Below are 17,180 nucleotides of genomic sequence, written 5' to 3'. Positions count from 1 at the left end.
ATGATCGCTTTCACTTTTAAATCTCACTTTTGGGCTCACTATGGACTAACCAGTAGACGTGCAATTGTAGGTAAGCCGATTTTTGTTTAATGGTGTTTAAAATTTTAAACATGCAAATATAAGATGTTATTGTTATATTTATATAGCATAATATATTATTCTTTATATATAAATATATATATTCTATATATATCTTCTTATATGTTGTTCTTTATTGATACTACCTTGTGCCAGTCATTATAATGGACAGTTTACATACATTATTTTACTTTATTCCAACAAATATATGAATTAAATATTATTAACCACATTTGCAGATGAGGAAGCTAACGCTTATAAAGAGCAGAAACTTGCTACATATCCTACCACTAGTGGCTGTTGGAATCCGAATTTTAACATGGATTTGCTGACGTCATTTCATGTCAACTGTTTCCAAGATAATAGCCATTTTAGTCTTTTAAAATTATCTTTTCTGGGAAAATTGCTACTTAGGAGGTATTTATGAGATAATAAACTTTACAATCACAATGATTTGTGATGTATTTAGAATATAGTTTATGTGATGACAACCTAGTTACACAAAAGTTACAGAATACATGATCGATCTAAAAGGAGGAAAGGGTTTTTTAAAAGATAGTACACTGACAACTATGTAATAGTTTGTAAAGTGAAGGCATTTCTGTTAAAATGTAGTCATTATGGTGGCCCACATGAAAGAGAGTTCATTGATTTAATGTATGTGATTTTTAAATCCATATGTCAAAATTCTTCTCTCCAGCACAGCTCCACTGTGTTGTTTTCTGTGCTGGCACGCGGTTGGTCTTCTTCTCAAACCCTGCGATTGTTGAGGAATGTTTTTGATGTGAGTGAGTTCAGCGGGGCATTTGCATGCTCTTAACATCCACTCACCACTATGTAAAATATATCACATATGTACACATATTTCATTTTCATCTTTGAACAGGAAGCTAAACAATAAAATAATCAGCTACAAGCAGATTTTTTTTAACATGTTTAAACTGGCTGACTCGCAGCATCAACTGGTTATAAAATCTGGCAATTTTTTCTCTGCTCCATATTTTTGCTTCAATGAACCACATTTAGCTACTGCCCCTTTAGTTCATTTTCTCATGATTTCTCACCTATGCCACGTTACTTGATGTGTTAGTTCACCGCGTTTCTTCTCGTTTTATTTGAGGGTTTCTTCCTTTGTGGCCCCACATACAGCAGCTGCTTTACTTCTGTGATGTCGTCATTTTTTCACACGTATCCAGTAGGAGGACGTAGGTCACGCACGGTGAGTCTCGTTTCAGGATTAGCAGGCAAGTGCTGTTCTGTGACCTGACAGCCTTGATTAAGGATTGTGCTATTAAATGTTGAGTATGCCTGGTATGTGACACTGCTGAAATATCTCAAGGCACTTGCCACAGCATTAACACCGCTCACATTGCTCAACCATATACACTGAAGCACAGGCAAGGCAATCATTATGGTCTTGACTCTATGATCATTTTCAGTTAGCTTATCATGGTGACTTTTTGCTTTTAAGATTTTATTTTAACTTAGTTGCCACTGGGCTGGTTGTTATTTAGATAGTAGCATTCCAGGAGATTTGAGACAGTATGGGAAATATTAATCTCATATTATACATTAGTCTTTTTTAGGCATACTGATGCCACAAAAATGCCCTAATCTTTTTTTTTTTTTTTTGAGGAAGATTAGCCCTGAGCTAACATCTGTTGCCAATCCTTCTCTTTTTGCTGAGGAAGATTGGCCCTGGGCTAACATCTGTGACCACCTTCCTCTACTTTGTATGTGGGATGCCTGCCATGGCATGGCTTGATAAGTGGTGCATAGGTCCATGCCCGGGATCCAAACCCGTGAACCCTAGGCTGCCGAAGCAGAGCATGTGAGCTTAACCACTATGCCACTGGGCTGGCCCCCCTAATCTTTTATTAATATTTTCCTTTTTTTTTTTTAAAAGAACAATGCCTTCTTTAAACAAAATATGGATTACATAAAATATATCTTTCTACATTTTACATATCACAGAGATGGGAATTTTAAAGAGATTTTTAAAAATCTATGTACATAGTTATAGTTATAGAATTATATATATTGCAATAGCCAGATAGGTTATCATAATTTTGTTTCCTATTTTTAAATTTATTTCATGATATTAATTTTTATTAAAATATTTTAATGACTGAGTGATATATTATCAATGAGTATACCATAATTTATTGCACCATTTGTTACTTATATGACGATAATTTTAGCTAATAACTGCTATTTTCAAACACTTCTAAGCACTTTGAATATATTAACTCATTTAAAGTTCAAAACCACCTTTTAAGTAAGTACTATTATTACCCCTATTTTATGGTTGAGAAAATTTAGCCACAAAAGGTTTAAGTAACTTGCTAAAAACCATACAGGTAATAAAATATTTTCTATTTTTTTTTTATGTAAAGATAATTACAATTGGCATTTTTGTATATAGATACTTAGGTGCAATTTTTGCTTATTTTCTTAATTTATTTTCCCAGAAGTAGAATAACTGAATATGACTAGTACAAAGTAGATTTTTGTGTGTGTGTGTACACTCTATGGAGACCCTCCATATTGCTGAATAAGAATAGCTTTCCAACAATTCTGGCACAAAAGAGAAATGTTCTTAATGAGAATAAATCTGATCAAGTCTCTGGAGCCAAGAGACTAGACATTCGTATCTCAGTGTGGCAGATGTTTAAAAGTGGATTTCTTGACAGATTTTAGAGCTGGGCCGAGCCCTGTAGGCAATAAAATTCTTTAAGAGTGTGGTGGCAGCTAATCTGGTAGTGCCTGCAGGCAGCAGGGTCAGTGAGAGATAAAACAAAGGTCTTTCGGAGATAAGCGAGAGGGAGTGATGGGGAGTCAAGAAGGCCTGTGTTGTTTCTATGCGGATACAGGCGGTTATGTAAAGGAGTTCTGGAAAGAGGTTGATAGGCACCAACAAGTTGGTTAGAGTCTAGACCACTGGCCTCTAAGAAGATAATTAGTCAAGAAAAAGGCACAGCTTCTGAGGGAATGTGGTACCAAGCTGACTTTCATGGAAGTTGCAAATGCAGGAGAATCAAAGTAAGCAAATCAACTCTGAAACTACATTTCCTGGGGACTGAGCAAAGAAAGGAGAAACTCTGTTTTTTAAACACGAACAAAAAGAGAGAAGCAGCAACTTTCTTTGTTTATAATCTAATTTATTGAATTGGCTTAAATTTACTCTTTCCAAACACTTGATTAGTCTTGGAGTTCTACTCCCAGAAAAATTGTACCTTAGCATCCTGCTGACTCAATCAGAGTGCTCTTTAAAAATCCAGATTCCTGGGACCCGCCCGGTGGCGCAAGGGGTTAAGCGCTAGCGCTCCGCTGGGGCGGCAGAGGGTTCGCCATTTGGGATCCCGGGCGCGCACCGACGCACAGCTTGTCAAGCCATGCTGTGGTGGCGTCCCATATAAAGTAGAGGAAGATGGGCATGGATGTTAGCCCAGGGCCAGTCTTCCTCAGTAAAAAAAAAGAGGATTGGCAGATGTTAGCTCAGGGCCAATCTTCCTCACACACACACAAAAAAATCCAGATTCCTGTCCCTTCCTAAGGCTTTGGCTTTAGTAAATCTGGGATGGTATCTTTGAAACTAGCCTCCTATGGGAGATTGATTTGGGAAGTTCACAGAGCACACTCTAGGAGGCAGAGTCCTGGGACCTAGCTCCTCAGGAAACTTGTCCTATCATGTATATGGTTTATCTTTTTTCTCCTGTTTATGCATGTGCAATTACACCTTTTACTTTAAGCTAATTTGGAAATGTGTCAAATATGATATTTTATAGTCTACTTTCATTTAACTGATACTATCAAATATTTTTGTTCAACTTAATTTTATCACCTGTATATTAATCATTTTTATGGATGCACTATAATTTATCTAACTCACTTTGTTTTAAAGGTAGATTGTTTTAAATTTATCATGAAATTAGTTAATACAAAAATAGACATAACAATTGTAAATGTTTTTACACATTTCTTGTTTTTCATGGAATAATTACTTAAATCAGAATTGTTCAAATGGTATGTACACTTTTATGGCTACAACACATCCAACCAACCATCTGCATAAAATATTATTCATTTATACTCCCACCAGCAGTCTAAGAAAATGTGTCTCTCCTTTATGCTCAAAAGACAATTGATTGGGGCCAGCTGGTGGCATAGCGGTTAAGTTCGTGGACTCTGCTTCAGTGGCCACAGGGTTCGCAGATTCAGATCCTGGGGGCGGACCTACACACCACTTATCAAGCCATGCTGTGGCGGCACTCCACACATAAAATAGACGGAGGTGGGCACAGCTGTTTGCTCAGGGCCAATCTTCCTCAGGAAAAAGAGGAGGATTGGCAACAGATGTTAGCTCAGGGCTGATCTTCCTCACCAAAAAAAAAAAAGATGATTATTATATATTTTCCCATTTCACTTGATAAAATAAGACTTTATGTTTAACGCATTTGCTTATTACTGTGATCAACCATATTTTCATGTGTTTATTAGTTTCCTGAAATGTATATTTTTATTTACATATAATTTCAAATTTATAGAAAAGTTTCAAAACAGTGCAAAGAACTCTCATATACCTTTACCCGTATTTACCACTTGTTAATATTTTGACCCATTTTCAATATCATTCTGTCTTCATATATGTGTATATGGTAATATATATGTATGTCTATGTGCCTATTATTTTTTTCTGAATAATTTCAATGTTATTTGCAGGCATCATGCTCCTTTATCCCTAAACACTCCTGTAATATCTATGGAAATCCACATGCTCTTTGGCTGTGGATATAAGTGAATTCAATCAGCAGTCTGGTAGATAGAATACAAAACTAAATAGCCCTGTTCCTCATAGCCAACTTCTAATTTAAAGAAGGACAGCTAATATATAGAGAAGGAATAACATGTTAGAAACAAAAATTTTTCAAACCCTGATGAAAGTATTGAGTCAAGAAAGAATTAGCAGTTGGTATTAACATCATTAGAGTATAATTGAAAGATAACTGGATATTTGCTATTCCTCAGAAGACACACAGATTACATTCAGAATTTCATAACTTAAGCAGAGGATCAAATTCAGCATGATGGATGGTGGGATCAGTGGAATACTGGGCACACAACAGCACCTAGTCTACCTAAAAAATTTTAAATTGAATCTTTTATCATTAAGCTTTAAGATATGACTTACACTTTATATGAAATAAAGAAAATAAATGAACAAAACAAATTATATCACTATGAAGTAACCAGACAACTTCTGAAAGTGGAACATTCTGGCCTGGTCATTTCAACAAAACAATGAAGAAATGTTCTGTGCAAACCTGGACAACATGTAGCAGACATAATCAGATGCAGTGCATGGTGCAAACTAGAAATGGGTTTGAATATCACAAAAGATATTTTGAGTGTCAAATTTGGAAATATGAATAATTTCTGTGTATTAGATATGTGAGAATAACTGGTGAAAATTCTTGATTAAAAGAAGTAGGTTGCAGAACATTATGAAAAATATGATCCCGATGTGGTATCCACACACACACACAAAGAGAAAGATTTGGAAGGATATGCATTAAGATATTAATGGTCACTATTGTTGTATAGTGAGTATATAAAATATTTACTTCTAAACATTTTCTTCTCTCTATTTCCCAGTTTTCCATAATGCAAATGTACTGGTCCTATAATCGTTTACATATACCCAAATAGAAAGTCAAATTTAAATAAATAATAGTCAAAAATTTCACCCTGCACCTCATGCTCAGATCTAAGAAGAGATTTTATCTTGTGTTAATTGTTTTATAAACAATTGGGAAGAGGCAAAGCTGCCCATATGATATTATTAAAATGGCATAAACTTCATGGTGAAACAAGTACAATAAAAAGAAAAAGAGAAGTTGGAGTTTGAAGAAGCTGGAGCAAAGAGATGTTAGGGTGGCGCAAGGTAAATAAAGTGAGAGGCAGATAGGTACAAGTTAAAGAGAAGCGAGCGATTCGGGGACCCTCCCTAAAGAGTAGAAATATTGGGGAGTTACATGCATAAGAAAGACTCTTAGGAAGGTGTGATATTTGTGGTGAGGTGTAAATCCCTCCTGAGAATCCTCAAACTTGTTCCTAGAGACTAACATTGTTTTTCAATGATTCTGGAGCAAGTGTGTATATGTGTGTGTATGTGCTCGTGCTAGACTAGAGAGACACTGGCTGCAAAAATATGCAGAGGTGGGCCTACGACAGGGAAAATAGACAGAGATTTATGTAGTATAAAATAAAATCGTTATGCTACTATATTTGTGAGGTGGGAAATTGTAACATTTTTCTTTCTTTCTCCATTTCTATAATTTGAAATACTTCCCAATTTACATGTAACATTTAAATTAAAAATAACCTTCTTATAAAATAATTTTGATGATTATAAGAGCACATTTTGCAGTCATACAGTGACTTCTGAGACAAGAATTAAAAAAAGAGCAACTGGGAGTGGCCCAGTGGTGTTGTGGTTAAGTTCAAGCACTCCACTTCAGCAGCCTAGAGTTCGCGGGTTCAGGTCCCGGGCTCAGACCTGCACACCACTCATCAAGCTGTGCTGTGCTGGTGTCCCGCATACAAAATAGAGGAAGATTGGCACAGATGTTAGCTCAGGGCCAATCTTCTTCACCGAAAAAAAAAAAAAAAGAAAAGAAAAACAGCAACTGGTGGCACTTTCCCCAGCAGCGTCTTGCCTTAATTCCCAGGGTAATCGCTCCTCAGTTTCTTTCCCCTGACGATCTTCTGTCATCTATGTCTTCTTTCCTTTTATCTTCTTTGCAATATTTCCAGATACCCCTCTTTCTGCTTTTTCTTTGAAACTTTATTTTTACTAACTCAGGATGGCTTCATAAATGCCAAAATTTAAATCTTATTTTGGGAGAGAGTAGGGAGAAATAGAGTCAAAAGCCACAATACAGAAATTGTGAACTGCTGAGATTCACTTCTGTGTTGCAACTGGATTATCAGTGTAATGCCAAACAGTCTGACATTTAGCTAAGCACTGGATTGCTGGTGCATTACTGCAATTATTAAATATAATCTGGCAATTAATAATTAATCTTGCTATGTCCTAGTACAATCTGTATCTTAATATGGTTTTTCAGTCTGTTCAAATTGGTGATCACATTCACAGAATGATTTTATCATACAAAGGAAATTTACTCAGAGTATATTCCTAAATATGGAGAAGCTTATTTCACTGGCCATGAGAAAACTTAAGATTAATTTTCTGCCTCCAAGTAATGATTCTACCTTTGATTTCCTCCTGAAAATCATCAGATGGCACTTCAGTGTTTGTGTAATCATTCTTCTGATGTGAGATTTCTGACTGTGTTTAAATGATTAACATAACATAAGACATAGATTAGTGCTACAAATCCCAAGAAAGATGACTTGAAGTGGTAACCTATTTGTAGACCTTACAAAGTATTCTTCTACAAATAGATAGACATATCTAACTTATTTTTATGCAGTAATTGTTAAAACTATGGAAGTCTAAGCTTATGTAAATCTATATCATTGGGCCTAGAAAAGACATGAAGAGTCCTCCAGAGAGAATGTAGTTCTGTCTTGTGTATTTCATTAAATTTTGGGAACAATCACATGAAGTGATGTATGGAAAAGCTTGTTATAAATTATAATATCATTACATACAAAATTACATGCATACAAAAATACATATATATATTTATATAAATATAAATAAGCAGAAAATATTTTGATTTCTGTTGTTAATCACACTCTGTTTCCCAAAGCATAGGAAAATTGTAGCACCAATAATGATTACGCTTCCACTCTTCTCAGTTGGTCTTAGAGAAGCGAGGAGTGCCCCTGCTTCTGTTAAAATAGCCTGTGAGTGGAGGATTTTCAAAAGTAGCAACATCAAGTGCAAGAGCAAACAAGCAGATTTAAGGGCAGTCACAACCATCTTGAGGAAGGACGGTCATATTGCAAGAATACATTACTTTTGAAGCAAGGATGTGAAAATAGAAGGATGAGTGACTAGTCCTATTTCTATTTCTCCTCCTTTTTTTTTTTTTTTTTTTTTCCTTTGTGAGGAGATCAGCCCTGTGCTAACATCCGCCAATCCTCCTCTTTTTTTTTTGCTGAGGAAGACGGCCCTGGGCTAACATCTGTGCCCATCTTCCTCCACTTTATATGGGACGCCGCCACAGCATGGCTCGCCGAGCAGTGCGTCGGTGCGCGCCCGGGATCCAAACCAGCGAACCCCGGGCCGCCGCAGCGGAGCGCGCGCACTTAACCGCTTGCGCCACCGGGCCGGCCCCTATTTCTCCTCCTTTTGATCTGCATCACTCAAATAAATAGTCATTTTTAAATGAGTGTTGTACTCAGTGATTACTTCACTTAAACCATCTGAATTGGTCAAGGTAAGTGGGCAGAGGAACAAGAAAGGGGGTGTTTTAGAGTAAATATCTTACTGTAGTTCCCTAAGTGTCCATTTACTTGTGTCACCGTCTTGTATTTGAGTTTACAAAATGGACATCATTTTGTTTATCTTTGTATTCACAGAACCTTGCAAATTTCTTGGCACATAGTAGATACTGTATGAAAATTTGGTAATTGCTTGAATGTATAAATGAATGTATAAAACATGTAGATCATTTTTTTCAAAACTGTTTTAAATGTTCAGTGTGCCTATTTCTGTAAGAGTTTCATTGTTAGAAAGAGAAAGTACATTTTTTTTCCTAAAACAAGAAAAATTTCTCATCACTGGGGATATCTTTTGAAACCATTCATCTCTTGTGGGTGGTTATCTACTACAGGGATGTGTCAGTATCTTTCTCAAAGGTGTTTCTGAACCAGTTCTATTCCAGCTGGATACACTCCATGAAGCCATTTATTTGAAGGTTAGACATCTCTCTTTTGTCTAAGCAATGTAATAGAAGATCTGGAATATAAATTCAGCAAGTTGTTTTTGAAATAGTCACATGCATTCCCAAGGTGGGTTATGCTGATTGTGGTAATCATGAAATACAACAGCAAAGAGAGACTTCATGGAGTGTACCAGTACAGCATGATTATAGCTTGAAGGGGAGGAAGACTATCCTCTACCCACTCTGGGTCCTTTCTGGCTGGGCTACAAATTAAATTGACATGAGACCGAATAGCAGGAGAAAATCAAACAAAGCTTTGCAACATGTATACATGGGAGAGACCCACTGGGTAACTGAGTATCTCCACAAATGGAGGGGGTTGTCACCTTAAATAAGCATATTCAGGTAGACAAAGGAGGATGTTGAGGGTGGGGGAGTCAGCTATGGGAGACAGCCAGAAAGCACAGCCATCAAGAGTATGCAGATTTAAGTTCTGCCTTCTGCACTGATAAGAGTTTCTAGAGATAAGGTTATCCCCCCTTCTTCCTGGTACAGAGAGGGAGACACCTTTACAAATGGAGATCTCCCTTAAACAGAACTTTGATAAGAATGGGCTTAGCAAGGACTCTCCCAGTCTGTCGCTTTTAGGCAAGTTGGGAGAAGGTCAAATGTCCTTCAGAGAAAATAATCAAGGTAAAGAGACATATTTTGAGGTGGCCAATTCTGGTCCCCCACAAGCTTTTATGTATTAGTAATTATAACTGAAATCCACACCTGACTATTATTGCTTTGAGGAAGGTTTGTGTAAAATTTCACCACACCCAAGCTTAACAACAGCAGATTATTTATGATGTTTTGAAAGCAAACCATTAGTAGTATTTTGATGAGAACTTAAGCTTTTACTTGAATTTTACAATATTTAATGGGACTCAGCTTTCTGAAATTTCAGACTTGTACTATATTTGTCTGGGACACTCCTGGTATATGCCTGTTTTCTCTGCATAATTATTAATAGTACAGCCTTTTACTCTCAGAAATTTAAACACAAACTATATAGGCTCCTACTGATAGGTGAAAATGAGCCAATGAGAAATGTTATACATATATCTAAGGGGTAAAGCACAAATACAAACTCAGAGTTTTCAGTAACACCTTTTTATGTAATGAGATAGCTGTTAATGACTTGTATATATTCAATCCCAGTAAAGAACAGTATCTTTTCTTTTTTTCTTTTTTATAATTTTTATTTATTTATTTTTCCCCCAAAGCCCCAGTAGATAGTTGTATGTCATAGCTGCACATCCTTCTAGTTGCTGTATGTGGGACGCGGCCTCAACATGGCCAGAGAAGCAGTGCGTTGGTGTGCGCCTGGGATCCGAACCCAGGCCGCCAGCAGCGGAGCAAGCGCACTTAACTGCTAAGCCACAGGGCCGGCCCGAACAGTATCTTTTCTTATGAGGTCACTCTATAAACAAAGCAAGATCTTCAAAATCTCATTGGAGTGATTACATTTCATCATATTTTCTTCGATGTATTGCCAAGACATTTCTTCACCTGGTAGGACAAGCCTGGCATAGGAAGGATTTACTGACTGTGTGGTCTGGACTGTGACATTGTGATGAACAGAAACCCTGCTTCTTGCCACTCACACATCCCCTTACAGTGTTGCATCTGTGCTTAGCAACAGAATGCCAGATGGTACGGAGACATCAATTGATTAGTACTCAAGAACAATGTCATCCACCAGAACGGACTACAGACAAATTGACAAAGACAATGCGATGTTTGCAGGCCTGAATGAAGAGGCCCTTTAAATAGATTTATGGCTGCATTTTTTAAATGTGTGCTGTTTGGAATCTTTTGTTTGTAGGAGAAGGCTACAATCTTAATTATATAACCATGCACGTTTTGCGCGAATCTTTTGTTTAGTGCTTAATCCTCTTGTCTACACATCTAGGATAACATACCATAGTAAAGCTCTTTGTTGTCTGCCACTGCAAATATAAAATTATCCAAACTATCTTTTTAAAATGCATCCTTAGCCACCTTTTTGTGCTAATCAGTTAACGTTATAAACTTGGGCCAGAAGGAATAGCCAATAGAAGAATTGCCTGAAGAATTCTGGAATTCACAAGTTGTCAGTATGAGTTATCTGTCCACAGAGAATATCTTTTATGAGTAAGTCTTGTTTTTATAGAAGGCTTTTATTATCTCATTTGGCATCATTTTATGTAGCATATCTTGAATTGTTTGCACTCAAACCTTGGCCATAACCTCTATCTGATGGCCTTAGAATGGATGCCAATACTTGAAAAACACACATGCCAGGTTACTCAGCTTAGCTTTGGTAAATAAGTCATATTGATTTTTCAAAAATATTCCTGGGAAACTTCTTGATTGTTATAGCTTCTTCTCAAATTTATTTGAGGAGATGCTAGTATGATAGCGAAAATTTTGCTTCAACAAATACAGTTTATTGCTGCTTTTATGCAATGCATGGATTGCCTGTAACTGTTGTTTCAGATAAAGAGTGAGCATTTACGTAAGTGCAAATATAATATCGCTTTGGACACAAAATTGACCTACTTATCTGAGATGTTACCAAAGTGCCTCACATGCTGTAAGGGAGGGCTTTACTTGGAAGATCTGGGGAGATTATTGGAAAAGGGAAGTCCATGGATCCTGACTCCTTCTGTGTTTAGTTACATATTTTAACTCTGAAAATATAACCTTGTTATCTCTAAGTGACCTCATTGTCTCTTGGAGCATACATTCCTGCTGATGGTGGTGACGGAGGAGTGGAACTTACATTTGCTTATTAAATGTAATTCAATCTCTTGTGGTTTAAAATAGTTGCTTTCACTTAAATATTCAGTCAATATAAAGTTTAAGCATAATATCAGGGCTATTTTCTGCTTCTAAGGGTCTCTTCTCACCATGACTTTCCAGTTGGACACCTTGGTTCAAAGTGAAGCTTTCTAGTCTACGTGGAAGGCGTTGTCCATACATCTTCTTGTCCTCAGTGAGCTCTGCCCTGATGATCACTCTCAAACTGATGCTGCTCAGGTGCAGCCGGGTTTGGCCTGGTTTTAGACTATCAGGCTGCTACTCACTGATGATGTCTGGGTAGCTCCCTGCTGCCTTGGATCCCAAGGTTACCAGACTCAGCTGCTCCCTGATTCCAAGTTGGGGTACCTTGCAGGTCACAAGTCTTCAGCATTGCCACATGCTCAAAGAGTGATGAAGAGCTTCTGTAGTTCTTACATGCTTCAAGAAAGCTCTGGGCTAGATCCCTGTGGCACCATCTCCAGCTCTCCTTCTACCTATGAATGTCAAGCTGCTACTTCCACTTTTCTGTGATTATAATGTGCCTCAGGTACAAGGTCTTCTCTCAGCTTGTTCTTTGCCTTATCTTGTGTTTATTTTATCTTTTCTCCACCCCCAAGTGGGGACTACGGTCCCTTATCAGAGACCTACTCAATATCTTAACAAGCCTTCTGTACATTTCTGTTCCTGTCATTGCTCACATGTTCATGTCCTTTCCAAGTCATGGTAAAGCTGTCCTGATTTAATTTATATACTATGTCCTTTCTACACTTTGGCTTTGGCAAAAATCTAGGCTCAGACCCCTAAATTTATCTTGATATTTGAAAAGAAGCTTCTAAATGTAGAAAAAAATTAGCAACACAGTTTATTATCCTTTGGTAGACTAAAAAAATGTCTAATTAGAAATCCAAAATCGATCAATAAATACTTTATTTAGGCTATATTTTAATTTCCTCTGATACAATGTATACCGTTGCTTCAATGGGTAGAGAAACCAGGGTACAACTGAGATTATTGGGAATAGAATTCTACTGCTTTAATCTGTAAAAATATTACCTCAATTTCATCCTACCTCAGTAAAACACTGTTTCCCTGAAAAAGACAATCTTATGTAAGGGTGCCATTTCATCCTAGAAGTTAAAAGCTAAATATTCTCAAACTTGATTTTTCTATCACTTGCTGTCTCTCCAACATCTGAACACTAGAGGACACTCTGTCTTACCCTAGAACAGTGGTTCTCAAAGTAACTGTGCATCAGAATCCCCTGAAGGGCTTGTTAACACAGATTTCTGGGCATTACTCCCAGAGTTTCCGACTCAGTAGGTCTGCAGTGGACCCAAGAATGTTCATTACCTTCGCTAGTAGGTTGGCCACCAGCACAGGCAAAGCTTCCTTTAAGCAGTTGTGCATCATTTTCCAGTGTGATGCACAACTGCATCTGGTTCCAGAGGATGCAGGTGTCTCCACATCCTAAATAATGACAAGACTCTTCTCTGGTTTCCCAAGACCTTTCCAGAGTGACTTAGTGTCCACATTACCAGCTGCATGTTTTCTTTCTGCCCTGGATTTAGAGAGCAGTCTTTTCCTACAAATTCCAACCTCTTCAAATATTCTCTAGACCACAACACTTAGAGATTGACTGTAGAAATTTGTATTCTGTACCTGAAAAGAGGTTCCATATTTTAAAAGTTCAAAGCCCAAGAAAAAAGCTTTAAAGGTTATTTTCTATTTTCTTCCATTTTTCTTTTCTTTTTTTCCTGAATAACGTATTTCTTCCTTGGTGTGATGTTCTTTTCCCTAAAGGGTCATGACCTTGAGTTCAAATGACTAGGCTTCTACTTTTTTTCCTAGGGATTGGTAATGACTCTATGGTACGGATATAAATCCCCATGAGTAACAGGTCTGGGATGTTTACACCTCTGTATTGCAGTAGCTAAGATCTTTCCCTTGTATATCACTCTAACCTCATACAGTCTCTGGTGTTATTCAAAAGGCTTATGAGAGGTCTGGAAGTAAATATTGAAGCACCCACATTGACCATTTTGAACGGTGCTCTGAAAAATCTTGCTGCATAGGTGCGAATCACTTCTGTGTGATGATTCCTGGGCAACTGTAGGAAATTGATGAAGGCCATGATGAGAAGCATAACCAATGTTATGTGAGGAGTCACCAACGTGACTCCTTAGCCAAGCACACATGAAGCACACGCTCATGTGGAACTGATGTGCCTCAAGCTTTGGCGTGGATCCCATGTAGCTCCGTGATGGTGGTGTGACCCATGCTGGCTAGGCTTCTGACGCTGTATTTGCTTCTTCAAACACAGCCTCCACAAGTGTCATCTCTTATTGCAGGTTTCAGTGTCTTGTTCTAAACCCCATTCCATGCCAGATGAGCTACATCTTCCTGGGCCAAGTCCCATGTCTTCCTCTATCATCTCTCCAGTTCTTGTTGTGACATAAGCTGATGTTCTGCTATGTTCAGTACCTTCACTTTTCCTTTTCAAGAATATTTTATTCTCTTAACAAAGCCCAACTTTTATAAATCAAAAGCTTTGACTTTAAAATAGACTCCCAAAAGCCTATATTGTAAAAATATTTGTCTTTCTTTTGTTTTTTATTCCTGCCATAATAAACTTAAAATTTCTTGAGGCAGTGTGCATAGCCCAGGTGTAGTCTGGACCTTGTGTAACTATGGCACCACCCTTAAGTGTAGGAAAGTGGTTATCTTGATTGATTGCTATAATTCCAGATAAAGAATAGATAAGGCATAGTAATAATATAAAAATACAAAAAGCAGTATTCAGTAAAGAATGCTACATATCAGATAGGTGCTGCAATTTCATAAGAGGACACCACTCTTTTAGTTGTAAGAACATGATAATCCAGGACACTACTTCCTTTTGTGAGAGACACAGGGTCTTATTGATCATTCTAGTCCAGTGCTTAGCAAAGTGATTTGCATATTAAAAATATTAATTTATTTTAACTGAATAGGTTAACAGAAGAGGGTTGTATATACTAGGGCATCCTGGTCACTTTAGGTTTTTTTTTTTTTTTTGTGAGGAAGACTGGCTCTGAGCTAACATCCTTTGCCAATCCTCCTCTTTTTGCTGAGGAAGATTAGCTCTGAGCTAACATCCATTCCAATGTTCCTCCATTTTGTATTTGGGCTGCTGCCACAGCATGGCTTGATAAGCGGTGAGTATGTCCACGCCTGGGATTCAAACCTGTGAACCCTGGGCCACCGAAGCAGAGCACACAAACTTAACCACTACACCACCAGGCCAGCCCCAAGGGTTTTACATTCATATGGAAAATGACAATAATCTCAGGTATTGGGGATTAATTTCTGGCAGAGGTTCTTAAAATTTTGGAACTTGGAATTCTTTTATACACTTAAAAATTATTAACAATTCCAAATAGCTTTCTTATGTGAGTTATATCTATTAATATTCACAGTGTTAGAATTTAAAACAGAGAATATTTTAAAATATTTATTTATTAATCATTTAAAATACTAATAACCCACCATGTGTTCATTTAAGTACATTTTTAAGAATAACTCCATTTTTTAGATCACAAACAATTTAGTCAGAAGAGAAGGATTAACATTTTTAGAAATTTGTTTAGTGTTTGTCTTAACAGAATTCAGTTGGATTCTCATATGTGCTTTGACATTCAATCTATTGTGATGTCACATGTCACATAGACTCTGGAAAATTCCACTGTGCACTCATGAGATAATGAGTGCAAAAAAAGGAGTGAGGTCTCAGTATTATGAAAAAAGTTTTGATTTTATGGAACCCCTGAAAGGGTCTCATAGAAACCCTGGGATCCCCAGACCATATTTTGAAAACTGTTGGCCTAATCATTTCTTGATAATTTTCTTGTTTTGCTATAGCCACTAAAGACAATACCTCAACATAAGAAAAATGAGTAAAAGTAGAATGAAGAGGGCCGGCCCCGTGGCTTAGCGGTTAAGTGCGCGCACTCCGCTGCTGGCGGCCCAGGTTCAGATTCTGGGCGCGCACCAACGCACCGCTTCTCCGGCCATGCTGAGGCTGCGTCCCACGTACAGCAACTAGAAGGATGTGCAGCTATGACATACAGCTATCTACTGGGGCTTTGGGGGAAAAATAAATAAAATAAAATTATTAAAAAAAAAAGTAGAATGAAGAGAGAAAAACTAAGAAAAACACAGGGAAAAACTGTTCTTTCTCTTCATGTCTACTTAATACATTCCATCATAAATTTTTCTTTATATTTATAAAATTTTCCTTAACCAAAGTATATTAACTTGAAGCCCAAACTGAAGGAAGAAAAACATAGCTCCCACATTTTTCTTTTGACTCAATAAGGGATTATTATATTGCTCTTAATCAGAAAATGACAATTTGTGGTCCACATAAGAAGCATCAAAATATTGTGGAATTTGTAAGTTCCAGTTTTAATAATGACTATCACAGCTTGTTTCAATGAAAGTCCCTGATAATATTTAGAATTTTTATAATAAAGACATAAAACTTATTGTACATCAATAAATTTTATACTTTGTTCAAGTGACTCTCAAATGTGCCTAGGTAAAAAGTGTTGACAATTCAGTTTAGAAATATAAAACCAAAAGACAAGTAGCATATAATTTGGGTTGTAATTCATCACTATTGGTTTATGGACTTAAAATTCAATAATGACTGCCAATATAATAAATATGTAGTCAGAAGAGAATTCCTTATGTATAATTTAGAAATATCAAGTCTAAAATGAAGTTAAAATAATTAGTAATATTTGTGCATGTTTCTTATGGTCCCATATCTGCTTCATTGAATTTTTTGTTTTTTTAATTTTTTGTTTATTGCAGTAACATTGGTTTATAACATTGTAGGAATTTCAGGTGTACATCATTATACTTCTATTTCTGCATAGATTACATCTTGTTCACCACCCAAATACTAATTACAACCCATCACCACACACATGTGCCGAATTATCTCTTTCGCCCTCCTGCCTCCCCCCTTCCCCTCTGGTAACCACCATTCCAATCTCTGTCTCTATGTGTTTGTTTATTGTTGTTATTATCTACTACTTAATGAAGGAAATCATACGGTATTTGACCTTCTCCCTCTGACTTATTTCACTTTGCATAATACCCTCAATGTCCATCCATGTTGTGACAAATGGCTGGATTTCATCGTTTCTTATGGCTGAGTAGTATTCCATTGTGTATATATACCACATCTTCTTTATCCATTTGTCCCTTGATGGGCACTTAGGTTGCTTCCAAGTCTTGGCTATTGTGAATAACGCTGCAATGAACACAGGGGTGCATGTATCTTTACGCATTGGTGATTTCAAGTTCTTTGGATAAATACCCAACAGTGGAATAGCTGGATCATATGGTAGTTCTATCTTTGATTTT

This window comes from Ceratotherium simum, chromosome 15 (assembly GCF_057802395.1).
Source record: "Ceratotherium simum simum isolate JZ-2026a chromosome 15, ASM5780239v1, whole genome shotgun sequence".
Taxonomy (NCBI): domain Eukaryota; kingdom Metazoa; phylum Chordata; class Mammalia; order Perissodactyla; family Rhinocerotidae; genus Ceratotherium; species Ceratotherium simum.
This window is presented reverse-complemented; position numbering follows the sequence as displayed.